The 15,000-nt window shown below is 43.3% G+C and overlaps 1 protein-coding gene across 1 annotated transcript in view; it reads right to left on the bottom strand.

Annotated features, from left to right (window-relative positions):
• Positions 1-15,000, bottom strand: part of adarb1b (adenosine deaminase RNA specific B1b) — a 240,448-nt gene that overhangs the window by 67,936 nt on the left and 157,512 nt on the right. The window contains exon 4 of the mRNA XM_083638553.1: positions 8,047-8,092. The gene's annotated coding sequence lies outside the window, so the exon portion shown is untranslated. The remainder of the gene's footprint in view (positions 1-8,046; positions 8,093-15,000) is intronic.

The raw sequence follows: 15,000 nt of genomic DNA, 5'->3' as shown, positions 1-15,000 counted from the left end.
CGGTATAAAGGTATACCGGGGTATTTAGATCATACCGGGGTATGATTTGAAATACCGTTCAATGCCGTCAAAAATACAGACGCTCCTCTTTCTATTAATTGAATTATGGAGAATGAGATGCTGCATTGAGGTGATGTTCTAGTACACAGCACGTCAGTAGAGGGCAGTCTCTCTCTATTGGTGGAACAGGCAGGGGCAGCACTGTGTGCAAGCACAGCTGAGCTGAAAGCTGAGAGAAAGATGGCGACTGAAGGTGCCGGGGCGGCTGGACTCTAAGCCCATGGCACACCAATCAAACATTCTCCAACAAACACCAACAAACACCAACAGACAATTGTCTGTGAATGTTGGCAGATGTTGGAGATTGTTTGAAAGCATGGCACACCGACCAAACATATTCAGCACAACAGTCCCAAACATGTAAAAAAGAAACACCAGAAAAATAGAAACTGCACTGTGTTACAGCACATAGAAGATGGCTCAGACTGACAAAGTTAGTTATACATCTGTCGAGTAATACAATGATACACCCAGTTTATTTCTTTTGTAGCGACAGATGGCCTTAAACGCCACACTCACGTGACGCTTCTTGAGAGAGAGGTGAGGGAACGTGCATATTTCTGCAGACTTTATCGAGGGACCATGAAGGCGTCATGTGACAGGCAACCGCAGGCAACGCTAGTTGAAGCTTGGAGGTCCTGCTGATGGCAGCTGCAACAGTGTTTTCTCTGCTATCAACCTGGTTAATCTCGCTATATTCTTCATCACAGCGGGTCATTACCCACTGTGCACTTAATCGTGCACTAGTTCTGCATAAGCACCTGCAGCTCTCTCCTTATTTTACTGACGTTCTCAGTGATCACACGGCTGTTTACATGTGTTTCTGAACGGCTAGCTAGTTATTAGCATAGCTCGTTGTTAGCCGTCATGGATGTTCTCTCTCCCCCTCATTATGTAACCTTGCTGCGCAAAACATTACTTATTTGCGGGAGTGCATGGGAGAAGTCTCCCGCTAGTGTTGTTGATGCCCAGTGTGATGGCACATGGTTGGCAGAGAAACGTAAGTTTGCTGCGTCGCGTGTAACGTTAGGAGGCTCTGCCTCTGACCAAACTGACCAGACAACCGCAGGCATTAGGCGCGCATGCGTGAGCTCCGTTTCCATGGATACGCGACTGAAAACATGGGAAGTTACCAGACAACAGCGAACAGCGAACAACGCCGGATTGAACAAGTCGAATCCTGGCAAACATGACAGAACATCGCCGAACATCGCCAAACACGAACAGACAAGGACAGACAGCTATGGCACACCAAACGAACATTTGTCTTTGTTCGTGTTTGTTTGTGTTTGTTTGAGAATGTTCGTTTGGTGTGCCATGGGCTTAAGCTATGTATTTTTTAGGTCTATTTATTTGTATTTTCTATACGCCATTTGTAGGCTACTTTCTTTTTTTTTGTTTTACCTTATTAATAGGCGTGTTTCAAGCAACACTATATTGTTTAAGACCACTTTACATACAGGGCTGCCCATAACGTTTAATTGCCATTCTCATAATTTGAGGGCATTTGTGAACATTGTGCATGCAAAATAAAGTTTTCTGAAACATTGCAAGTTGCAACCCTTTTTTATTGATGGAAAATAAAATATATAAATGTATTACAACAGGAACATAGCCAACAGGAAAATTGGTTTGGATGATAACATGCGCAAACCCCCCCCCCCCAGGAATGTATGCATTTATGAAAAATAGATACCGCCCAAGCCTAATTTAGTCTATAACAGAGATACAAATTGTGCTGTACAAATCTCACATATTGCTTTTAGCGTCATTTCACTTTTTTGTCCTCAAATTCAAAAGTCAAAGGACGTTTCTATTTTACAAATTGAGTGGACTAAAGGTTCGGTATACTCAGGTGACACAAAGGCACACCGGAAAAAAAACTATCCAGAACATTTCCGAATGAGCTGAATCAATATTAATCCTTTTCTTGAATCCAATTTTCTGAATCCCCGGGCGCATCACTGTAGCTGCCCACGAGGAGGACGAGCCAGGATGGGAAAAATGCAGAGGGGACACATACTTCGAGGCGCTGTGTGTGTGTGTGTGTGTGTGTGTGTGTGTGTGTGTGTGTGTGTGTGTGTATAATGTGTATGTGCATGCATTGGTGCATTGTGACAAATAAAGATGGGTCCTTGGGGGGTTCCAGGGGGTCCCCAGGAAATTGATGAATTGTTAAACTTCACCAATATTTCCTTTAAAAGAAGTTAACACAATGAGAGAATGTAGAACAATCACTATTTTGATCATGGTTTCACTGTTATCTCTCTACTGTTATCACTACAAAACAGATATTGACAGATACTAGACCATACCCGGGGATGCACACACATCAGATCATTCAGATTGATTGGCCAACCTGTTGGGGCTTTGTGAAGTGTGTGTTGGATGTTTATTGTGTGTGTGTGTGTGTGTGTGTGTGTGTGTGTGTGTGTGTTGGACTTTTATTGTGAAGGGCTGTGTGAAGTGTGTGTTAGACTTTTATTGTGAACGGCTGTGTGAAATGTGTGTGTTGGACTTTTATTCTGAAGGGCTGTGTGAAGTGTGGTGGAGGACTTTTATTGTGAAGTGTGTGTTGGATTTTTATTCTGAAAGGCTGTGTGAAGTGTGTTGGACTTTTATACTGAGCTAGAAATCAAATGGGGGTCTGTGGCCCTAATGTGGACTACATTATGGGTCCTAAGAATCACTTACTATTTTAATTCTGTTTAAAGCAGCAGGGGCTTGGCCTTCGTGGTTAGAGAAATCGTTCTTCAACCAGGTGACCCCGTAATAGGGATGGGCATTTCTAGCAAAAACACTATTCGAAATTCGCTGGCCAAATTCGAATTTAATTCGAATTTCGAAAATAAATAAAAAAAATGTAAAAAAAAAAAAAAAAAAAAAAAAAAATACATTTTTAAATTTTTTTACATTGACATTTTCGAAAATAAAAAACAGTTTTGACAATCATGAGTGGTTGTGGTTCATTAAATATTTAGTAGGCTCAGGTCTGAGTGCCAAAGGGGTGCCAAAGTCACCCCCTCTCCCTCTTCATGGGATTTCATCCGCCATTCATTTTTCCATAAACCTTGCTTAAAATGCTTATAGCGATTTGACTATACCGGTACTTAGAATCAGGGGAGACAATGCAACATTTCACTCAAAAAAAAAAAAAAAAAAAAAAAAAAAAATTCGAATTTCGAATTTCAATAATAAAAGTCGACCTTGATAATAACAACGATCCCTACCCCGTAACCCTGTATCAGCAACCAGGTGACCCCGTAACCCTGTATCAGCAACCAGGTGACCCCGTAACCCTGTATCAGCAACCAGGTGACCCCGTAACCCTGTATCAGCAACCAGGTGACCCCGTAACCCTGTATCAGCAACCAGGTGACCCCGTAACCCTGTATCAGCAAGCACTCGCTATGCTGAAGTGCCCTTGATTAGCACACTGCATCCTGTCACAGCCAGTTATTCTGTATCTGTCCCTGACCTCTGACCTGACTGAGGATGGAACCAAGCCAAGATATTTTCCTTTTCCCATCCTCCCATTCCCTCTCATTAAAAGCAACTGGGTGAAACGCGTAGGCCTTGGCCACACCCTCACATGTAGCATTAGCCGCTAACCCCGCCCAGAGACATCAGGAGCTAAAGCGCTAGGTGACTTATCTGAGGGCTTCCAGCGCAGTGGCATTAAAGCTGGCTGAGAGAGCAGGGCAACGTCGCCCCAAAGTCCCGCTTAGTCATCGCTTCCCTCAGTACAGTGTAAAAGTGCCACTTTCATTCCCGTGGTGATAAGGAAGAGTGAAAAGGCAGGAAACAGACCTGCGTGATGCTGATGGACCAAGTCAGCCTCACAGTTAGCCAGGCTGGGACGCGAGTCAGGGACTCAAAATGCAACATCAGCAGCGGTGGGTTTACTCGGCTGAATGGGCTCGGCTTGACGACTGGCAGCGGCGGGGGGTGGCGGTGGTGGTGGGGTGTAGGGGTAGTGGGTATCAAAGCAAGTGGCTGACACATGGCTAATACTGCCAGCCAGAAGGGGCCACCTCAGTAATTACTACCTCCGCTGTTAGGATAATCCCCAGAGCAGAGCAGCAAACTCCAGCAGAGAAAAGCACAGAGCCTCTGTCGAGATGCCGTCAGTCCACTTCAATTACACAGACAAGACGGTCTCACTCCGAGAGAGAGAGAGAGAGAGAGAGAGAGGGAGAGAGAGAGAGAGAGGGAGAGAGAGAGAGAGAGAGAGAGAGAGAGAGAGAGGGAGAGAGAGAGAGGGAGAGAGAGAGAGGGAGAGGGAGAGAGAGAGAGGGAGAGAGAGAGAGGGAGAGAGAGAGAGAGAGGGAGAGAGAGAGTGAGAGAGAGAGAGAGGGAGAGAGGGAGAGAGAGAGAGAGAGAGAGTGAGGGGGGGAAGGAGGGAAAAATACAATCTGTCTCGTTTAAGATTAAACCGGATGGACAAACCCCGTCTTTATCTGTCACAAACACCGTGGCATGCCATGCACACACGTGCACGGTGGCCAGTACACACACACACATGCTTTGGGGGCGCCGTAAAATTTGTCCTCCGCGTTGGACCCATCCTGGCTCGTCCTCCTCCATGGTTCAGGCCAGGAGTGGTGGGCAGCTGCAGTGAAGCGCCCGGGGACCAACTTCTTCCAACCGCCGCTGGTCAGACGACGATCTTCTGCATGTTTTTAGTGGGGGGTTATTATATATGGAGGAACCCCAGGGAGCACAGGGAGAACATGCAAACTCCACACAGAAAGGCCCTTTTGATGAGATAGCGCACCTGGGCAATAGGCACTGAAGACATGGGAGGAACACACCCTCAGCGTGTCCCAGGCGGGAATCGAACCCGGGATCGTCTAGCTGTGAGGCGACAGCGCTACCACTGCGCCACCGTGCCCCCAATAATAATAATAATTGAATAACCATGTGATCCGGTTTTGTCTCTGCTGTAAAGAGAACAATTCACTGATTCTTTACAACCGGTTCTTAGCTGCAGGAGGTCAGTCACATGACTAAAGTAGTACTTCTTAACTACTTCTTCTCAAGATAGTGTGCATCTGTGTGTATGTGTATTGTGTAGGTGTAACGGTTCACAAAATTCACCATTCGGACAGTATGTATGAGAATTTTCCTTGTTTTAAAATTGTATTTATGTTTATTTCTTTATTTTAGTTATTTATTTTACAGTATTAGTTTCACAGTAGAGTTTTTTTTTAACACCTTTTATCTTTTTCGTATCAGTTACCATGATATCCTTGTAGATGACTTGCACAGTTCAGCAGTGAAAGATTAGTTCGGTTTACACTGCGTATTGAACCTATACCCTTGTACCTAAACGCTTCAATACAAATACCCCCCTAGTGTATTGCGGTAAACCTACAAGAATTTGGGTGTTTAAGAAAAATATTGTGTTTTACTCATTCAATGAAAGAACAGTCAATGTTTCCCCCCCCTCATATTAAGTAACAAAGGACTAACAAATACCCTTACTGACATTTCCTTTTCATGATTTGCATTTCATGATTGCATTCATGATTTGAGGCTTCACCTTATTTGTTCATAAATATTCAATGACTAAATGCAAATAACTGCTGTTGACAGATGATGATGCAACAATTGGTTATTTTAAAACCATGTCTTTTCATTCCAGAATCTATAAATGTATTTGAGAATTCCTTGATGGGAAACGTGAGAAGTGCACAAGTGTATTTCTTGCCAAATGTAGAGAGCTTTTAAAATGACAGAAGGAATGATTTCTCCATGTCAAAACGATAAAAAAGCAAATAGTGCTGACAGCACATTAAATGAGTAAAGTAAGTGATAGCGCATGCAATGTGCTTAGGGTTTTTCTCACTATCGATATATATCACGATATGGTTCATGCATGCAAAATCATGTTAATAGTCAAATTAATGTTCATCTCATTGAACTGAATGGTAATGTCAGGTGTGATGTCAAACAAAACTGAAATTTTCAAATAATATTCCTACCACCATATCTAATTTGATCAGGTCTTACGTAAATATGGTTTGTCGCCATCAATTTAGACAGCAGAAATGTCATATCATCTTCATATTAGAGATGAAACGATATGAAAATTTCATATCACGTTATAGTGACCAAAATTATCACGGTTATTAGTATTATCACAGTTGTTAAAATGTGCTGAAAATGTTCAAAAAGTACTAATACACTCACAGAAATCATTTCACCAAGTTTTATATTGAAAACTCGGACCCAAAAAGGACTGATACACTCACTGAAATAATTTCTTTAAGGCTTGCATCTGGGAGATGGTTGCCAACTTTGGTTGATGATGGAAAGTATTTACCATGTCTTTCAAAGCGCTGTAACCACGGTACCACGGTTTTAATGATAATGAAAATTTGAAACGGTACGGTTATCATAAGGAATTTTATCACGGTTATCATTAAAACCGGTTATCGTTTCATCCCTACTTCATATCACAATATGATTCCACTGAAAGAGGATAAACGATATTATTGAATTATTGTCAAGCCCTACTTTTAAATGTCAATATTATTATTTGTTATCTGTAGATGGAACACATAATGCCTTTGCATGTGGGTAGCGTTACTTTTGAATATCACAAAAAACAAACATACTGTAAGATGCAAACAAGTATTCAAAGCTTTTTAGCTGCAACAGGATTATTGAGTACCGGTAATCCTATATTCCCTTTCCCCACAGAGAACAAACATCTGTCTTAAATCACAGACGACCAATATCATGATCAACTTGTTACTTGACAGAGAAGTGAAAGCAAGGTAACTGAATATTGACAAGCAGTCAGCTCTGCAACACTCTCTCAGTCAGTCAACAGTTTACCTTTGCGCTCTGAGCGTTTCTTGCGCCTCCTCTTGACCCGGCGGCGGATGAGACAGTAGTAGGAGCCCAGATTCTGTGCGCCGTTGGTAAGAAGGGCCATGGTTCGGTCTGCACTTAAAAAACTGAACAGCTCTCTAACAGTGCTACACCAACCCGGATCGTACACAACTGGACCTGCTGAGAAGACAGGCACCTGGTTCCGTCTGTCCTTCAGACAAAACCTATCCCTGGTCCAGCGTGCGCTCTGCAGCTGATACTGTTCAGAATTCAAAATGCCCAACTCCACACACCTGCAGCGCTTCTGTGTTTCTCCCTTACTCCTTCCCTTGTACCCAGACTCTCTTTGCCCCCCCCCCTCTCGGTTTCTCTCCTCCGCTGACTCCATCTCTCCCCTATCAGTAGTCAGAGAGGGGAGGTGACGGAGCGCGCTTTGAAAAAGGAGGAGGGGCCTAGCCGGAGAGAGCAAGTCTCATGCCTTCTCCAACTCTTCAACCAACAACACTGATTTTCTCCATCTCCCCGCAGTTTATCACATCACAGGTTGTTGGTGCCTCTCTCTGAGCTGTGACTGAGCAGAGGTTCTCTCTCTTTTCATACTTTCTTTTTACCCACACACACACACACACACACACACACACACACACACACACACACACACACACACACACACTGAATGCAGCTCCTCAAACCCAAACGCATTGATGCACAGTGCACACAGCCTCAAGTCACAACTTAAGATATGTTAATATGAAGCAGAGTGAAAACATGTTTATCCCTGCGTCACCCTGTTTAACTTTTGGGTTTATAAATTAATTCATGTTCGCTTGTATTCTCTCTCACACTAGGAAACACTAGAAGCAAAGGGAACAGAGGCCTCTAAGACAGTAATACTCTACTTCCCTCTAGTGGCTGTCTTTTGTAATTACATCGGTGAGACATCAATGCTACTGAACCCCATTAGTACATGTTCCAAGCACCACATTTTAAGGGGTAGACAGCCCCCTAGCGCTTGAAAATATTTGTGACAGTTGAATTAAACAAACACTAATGATTTGTAAAGAAAGAAAGAAAGAAAGAAAGAAAGAAAGAAAGAAAGAAAGAAAAATGGAAGAGAAATGGAGAGGATAAATAACCACTCACCTAGTGTGGCTTTGCTGTTTCTGTAGAAGTGTGAGACCTCAGAGACCTGAGGGAGAGAGAGAGAACACATTCCAGATAAGCAAAAAGATTTTGGCTGAGTTTGTACAACCGCTGGATTCCTGATAGTCATGTCAAAACTAAAAAAACAAACAAACAAACAAACAAACAGAAAGCGATCCTGTCGAGCACAATGGCAGCAGCTGAACTGATACAAGGATGATTCCAGCAATGATTCCACCTGAGCTGGTCTCTCAGTCATACACCGCTTCAATTGTTTCCAAAGAATATGAATGGTGTTCCAGTCCGCCCATAGCCTCCATTTAAAAGTAATGGATGCAGGTTGTGGCAGCTCCAATTAATAGATATATTAAGTGGCTGGTCAGTTCTAACACCAGAGTCATCCCTGATCAGTTCTGACACCAGAGCCATACCTGATCAGTTCTGACACCAGAGCCATACCTGATCAGTTCTTATACCTGCCATTGATCATTTGTTCTTTGAGGCTTTTGAGAAGCAGGATGTGACCTTACCCAGGACCCTGACCTGGTGCTTTGTGTAAACCACCAGGACCCTGACCTGGTGCTTTGTGTAAACCACCAGGACCCTGACCTGGTGCTTTGTGTAAACCACCAGGACCCTGACCAGGTGCTTTGTGTAAACCACCAGGACCCTGACCTGGTGCTTTGTGTAAACCACCAGGACCCTGACCTGGTGCTTTGTGTAAACCACCAGGACCCTGACCTGGTGCTTTGTGTAAACCACCAGGACCCTGACCAGGTGCTTTGTGTAAACCACCAGGACCCTGACCAGGTGCTTTGTGTAAACCACCAGGACCCTGACCTGGTGCTTTGTGTAAACCACTTAGAAACAAATAATGCTTCCAAAACAGAGCATGTGAGCGTAGCGGAGCGGAGCGTGAACAGAGCATGTGAGCGTGAACAGAGCATGTGAGCGTGAACAGAGCATGTGAGCGTAGCGGAGCGGAGCGTGAACAGAGCATGTGAGCGTAGCGGAGCGGAGCGTGAACAGAGCATGTGAGCGTGAACAGAGCATGTGAGCGTAGCGGAGCGGAGCGTGAACAGAGCATGTGAGCGTGAACAGAGCATGTGAGCGGAGCGGAGCGGAGCGTGAACAGAGCATGTGAGCGGAGCGGAGCGTGAGCCACAGGATTTTGGCTTGAGAGCGGTGAGTGGATAAAAAAAAGTAAATCTGGAGCAGCACCTGGCTTATCTCCCACTTTTGTTCCAGCACAGCTCACATGTCAAAGCACGCCCGAGTCCAACCCAGAATGTTTTCTTCGGGTTACGCGACATTCAAACAAAACGAAATGCGCCACCTTCCCACAGGGTTCTGCTGAGATGTTTGGAGGTGTGGGTGTGTGAGGGGACATTCAGACCCCAAAGCGTTTTTGGAGCTGCCAGCGTCTTTCTGCAATTCATTCTCTATGTAAGGACGCGCTAAACGTGCTGCTCTTTTAATGAACGCACCTGGCGTTTAGTGCTGGTGGCGTCTTTTGTTTTTGGAGGAGCGCTATGGGCGTTTTTAAGCTAAAAAAAGTTGAACATTAGAGGAAAAGCGCACTGTTCGTCTTTTCCACTCCTCCTACCTTTTCTACTCCCGAGGGATCCTCAACCTCCGCTGCTGCCAGAATTGGCAATAATCTGGCTTTCATGTTGACAGTGAACAACATCAAACAGACAAAACCAGCTGGCTACCATCCCTACCGTCGTGGTCGTTGTGCTGCTATCTGTACTGCACGCGACTGCAGGGGGAAACAAAACAAAAAAGTACAAAAAAAACGCTCCGTGCGCTGTGTTTTGTGCACAATGGAAGCGCTCTCGACATGATTTTCATAGCGTTCTGACTGAAAAAAAAACACTTTTGGTGTGAATGCCCCCTAAATTTTGTGCTTTTAGAACATAACCAAACAATCTGAAAATATTTTTTCAATTCGTCTGATTTGTGATGCCAGCGCTGCTCACTCAACCTCTCTCTCTCTCTCTCTCTCTCGCTCCTGCGTGGAAGCAGGGAGGAGGGGCCAAATATTGAATGCAGTGTGTTTACTAATAACAACAAATCCTGGAGCGGAGCGGTGAGAGATTTGAGCGGAGTTGAGTGAAATCTGTTTTGAGCGTGGCGCGGCCTGCGTGGAGCAACGGAAATTCTCACATGCTCTGTTCCAAAAGTTGTAGTGTTGGAGATGGATCTATTGGAATTTGTCTTGGTCTTGATGAAGCTGTTTTAAGAGTGTAGCACTGTTTCTTCTCTTGTGATAGGATTCATCAATGATGTAAATCTTCTGTCTGTGTTCAGACAGGATGTGTGTATTTCAGATCAGAACGCTTTGGAAATCATGTCGAGAGTGCTTCCAATGCACGCAGACCAGCACAGGGAACACTTTTGTGTGTGTGTTTTATCTTGTTTTTCCCTGCCGTCGTGCGCAGTACAGTTCAGGATGCAACGATCACACGGACGGTAGCCAACTAGTTTCGTCAGTTAGCCGCCCAGAGCGCTTAAACGCCAGGTGCGGTCCTTGAAAGAGGAGCGCTCCTAGCGCGTCCTTACCATAGAGAATGAATAGCAGAAAGGCGCTGGCTTCTCAAACACACACGTCCTGTCTGAACAGCCCCTTACTCTCTCCTTTTCACTTTTCATCTGTTGTTACTTTCATGAAATGAGTTTATTGCTGCTCTGTCTTTAACTAAAACTGTTGCTGCCAGGTCTCCTTTGGAAAGGATATCCTGGATTTCAACAAGACTGACTTGCAAAACGTTAAATAAAATATAATAAAGGAGGTAAAATAAATCTAGGAATACAATGTGTTGCCTGGGACACATGAACAGGTGATGCTGTAAACACCCACTTAAACACCAACACAGCTAACACACTTGTAGGTGATAGGCCTAAATATCAGCTGTGGTGCAACAGAATCACAATGCTTTTCTCCCAGATGGTTGAGCATTACCCAAACTAACTTGATTTTCTCTTTAGTACTTCAGGCTTCCCGGTAAAGAGGCGTAAACAGTTATAAGCAATGGAACAACTTTAAACAGCCTTTTGCTATTGACTGCAAGCCAAGCTGCATGAATAATGCTTTTTTGTGTATACATAGAGTGACATGTATACTCCCTACTGTCTGTCTACTGTCCCTACTGTCTGTCCCTACTGTCTGTCTACAGTGAAGTCTGTCCTGTATACATAGAGTGACATGTATACTCCCTACTGTCTGTCTACAGTGAAGTCTGTCCTGTATACATAGAGTGACATGTATACTCCCTACTGTCTGTCTACAGTGAAGTCTGTCCTGTATTGTGCAAAGTTGACTTCAGTCAAGATTTGTCCACAAGAAAACTGTGTGTCACATAACGTAGAAGCAAAAGACAAGCAAAAGTAGTGCGAGCCTGCCATAAAACACATGACAAGGAGGAAATATATTTCTACTGTACTGCAAACATATCATGAATAACTCTTCCCTCCCAGAAAGCACCAGCACACACTGATAAAAACCTAGACCTAGTCAAAAACAAAAAGATTTAAAACTGGCTTCTTTGAAAGGGGTTTGTTGGAACATCTCAGCTCCAGAAACTGAAAGCTAAATCTGAAAGCTGGATCAAAAAAAGAAAAAAAGAAAAAAGAAAGATTTCTCCCAGATTGGAACAACTAAGATGCTGCAGCCAGAAGTCATGAGAGATCTGGCATCTAGTAAGCAAGTGTGAAAACGCATTGTGGTGCCAGTGTGTACTTGTGTCAATACATTAATTCACCAATGTGACCAACATGAACTCCTGTACATTTATTTCACTTGGCAATACATCGATTCTGATTTTGCCACGTGGATCCTTCTGCTTCAAGACATTAAAACAAAATGGAGGCATGTGAAAAATGACTTGAAGATGACACAGAGCTGGCTTAAAATAACAGTAAAAGTTGACAGGCGTGTGTAACAGGCACAAGGGGGAGAGAGAGAGAGAAAAACTGCTCGGTCCCAGCCAAAGTCATAATGCTCAGAAACCATTCCATGAAATAGCAGGGGGGAATAGATACAGTATGATCATAAAAGATACGAGATAGAGAAGATGAGATAGCAAGTAGAGATAGGAGTAAAAACTTGAGTGGAGTAAAGGAAATGAGAGGGGGAATATAGAGAAAACAGCTTGAGTGCGAACATAAGAAACAAGAGTCAAACCAGACTGGAGAAATGTAAATGAAGAGAGAGACAGGCAGCGAGTGGGAGAGGGGCGAGGTGAGGAAAGGTAAGATGAGGTGGAGACAAAGACTGCCTTTATACCTTGCATCAAAATGTGTCTCATATCCAGATTGATTCTAGATATGATTGAACCTGATTACATTTACACCTGGTTTAATGTGTCTCCAGTAGTCTGGTAAAAACCATCCTGAACCTAATCTCACAATCTGTTTCGCTCTACGCATCAGTCTGGACTCCAATACGTCCACAGCTATTTCAGTGGGTGGGAGTACTTGCCTTGACAGACAACTTCTTCAGCCAATCAGTGTCGCCAAATCCAATTCCATCCGGTTACGTTGTCGACTATGAGGCAGCTCTGATTGGCCGTGCACTTTGTAATTTCTGGAAATCGCCTGGGGTCGGGCTGGAGGCCAGACTGATCCACAGAATGAAACAGAATCTGAGTTCACAAGATCAGGATCTGGTTTACCAGGCTATCTCTCCAGTGTCCACATTGAGATCCAATTGAGATCTGATTGCTCTGTCCAGCTCAAATAACCAAAGCCATGAAGCTGCGCTATTATATGGACTTTTACTTGCTTTTGTTTTCTACAATGATGACGCTGTCTATGATTGAAAGATTAACGGACCCTGCACATGGCTGACTGCTCTGTTCCATCAGTTTTGGCAACAAAGGCCTTCATCAGAATATAAACCATTATACTGTTTACAATCTGTCTTTGCGGGCTGAAAATGTCAGTGGAATTATTTAAATTTTGCAGAACAATATTTAATTTAGAGCTAAAGTGACACCTCCTCCCCTTGATCTATACAGCTTTGTTTTTGGCTGCAGTTTGACCGGTGTGTGAGCAGTTCATTTTTCAATGCAGAGCAAGGGGCAGATATGTGTTCTAAAAAAAAATGAAGCCAATGCGTAAGTCTCTTAAACCTGCATTCTTTCAAATGGCCAGCAGGTGGCGACTCCAATGGCTCCAAATGGAAGTCTGATTGTATGGAAGTCAATGAGAAAATGACTCTACTTCTCACTTGATTTATTACCTCAGTAAACACTTTCCTAATGAGTTCATGGTCTCACTCTGAAGTCTGTTTCAATAGTATGATGTTCATTTTGTAAATGATGGCATCATCTGGAGTAAAATAGATGATAAAGCGGGCTATGTTTTGGGACGTGCTTGACAGGTGGCTCTGTGGGAAACCCGGTCTCACACTCTCTGCTTCTGGTTCCAAATAACTAAGATGGTGACAGTCAAAATGCCAAACTCGAGGCTTCAAAACGAGACCAATGGGTGGCTACGTCCATATTTTTATACGGTCTATGATTCAGAGGCAAAATAACACAATTAAGTGTTGTTGTTTTTTTTGAGGGGCCATTTTAAGCACCTTTTAATATTGGAGGGGACAAGTCCCCCTGTCCTCCGTGTTTCCTACAGTGCAACTATGCGTTGTGCTGACATTATCAGGTAAGCAGTTTCTTGTTGCTTAACTCACAGAATTGACCTGGATATAGCACAAAATATTATAACGAGATGAGAAGGAGCCCTCGCCTCTCTTCTCCTTTCGTCTCCTCTCTTGTAACAAGTTTTTTTAAATAATAACTCAGCAGCAGGGGTCGTATTTCCGTCCACTTGTATATAGTTTGACAATGCAATTAAATTTATACATGTGTTCAATGTGGTTTGGCCGATCGGATCACAATTCGTCCTCAATGCGTCTTGGGTGCATTTAGTTTGGGTGCATCTGTAGTTAGTTATGTCGTCAAGCACTATCCCATTGCAATATGCTCACCCAATACACATTTTAATGCAAGGTGTAAAGGGGGCCAAAGTGTTCATGTATGAAAAAGTTAAGACTGGTCTTGACTCAAAAGTGGGATCTTTAAGCTGGTGAGGGTCTTCACTACTGTCCAAATCTTCGACAGCTCCCCTTCAGCCTGCCTGATATAGAAACTTCTTTGAGAGCAAAAGACAGGTTTTTGGAGGAAGATACTCATGCCAAGAAAGTACATGGATGGGGGGAGAGAGAGAGAGAGAGAGAGAGAGAGAGAGAGGCGGCGAGAATACTCCAATACATTCTAGGAGAAAAAATGGAGTGTGCCTCTAAGCCTGCCATAGTCAGACAGGAGAATCACTGACTATATATATATATATATATATATATATATATATATATATATATATATATATATATATATATATATATATACACGCATATACGCATATATGAGAACAAGTTTGAGGATTTTTTTTAAATTCAGATAAACTGGTTGACTGATAATTGTTGTATTTACTAATTTGATTACATCGATTGTACAGTGTATTTTGTTGTATTTTATTGTTCATTATCACAGTCAATCAAGTTTGATTATTGTCATTATGTTTATTTATTTTTTACTTTGTTTTGGCAATAAGCATTTTTTGTATTTCATACCAATAAACCACTCTGAATTTTTATTTGATTTTACTACAGTACAAAATTATATGCATCATAGAAACGGAAAAAGTGTGTGTGTGTGTGTGTGTGTGTGTGTGTGTGTGTGTGTTAGAGCTGGGCTACCCGGCCCGTCGGACTCGGAACCCGAACCCGGCCCGACTTACGGGCCGGGTTCGGACAGAAACATTGAAGTCGCGTTCGGGCTCGGGCCGGGCTCGGTCACGTAATGAGTCACTTGTTTTTGCCTTCAAATATATCTATCATCAGCTCCTGAGCTAATTTACTACGTTAATGAAAGCACTTGAAGGCATCGAATG

Source organism: Poromitra crassiceps, assembly GCF_964638095.1.
Source record: "Poromitra crassiceps genome assembly, chromosome: 6".
NCBI lineage: Eukaryota > Metazoa > Chordata > Actinopteri > Beryciformes > Melamphaidae > Poromitra > Poromitra crassiceps.
The sequence above is the reverse complement of the archived record's forward strand: the minus strand, read 5'-3'. Positions and strand labels throughout refer to the sequence as shown.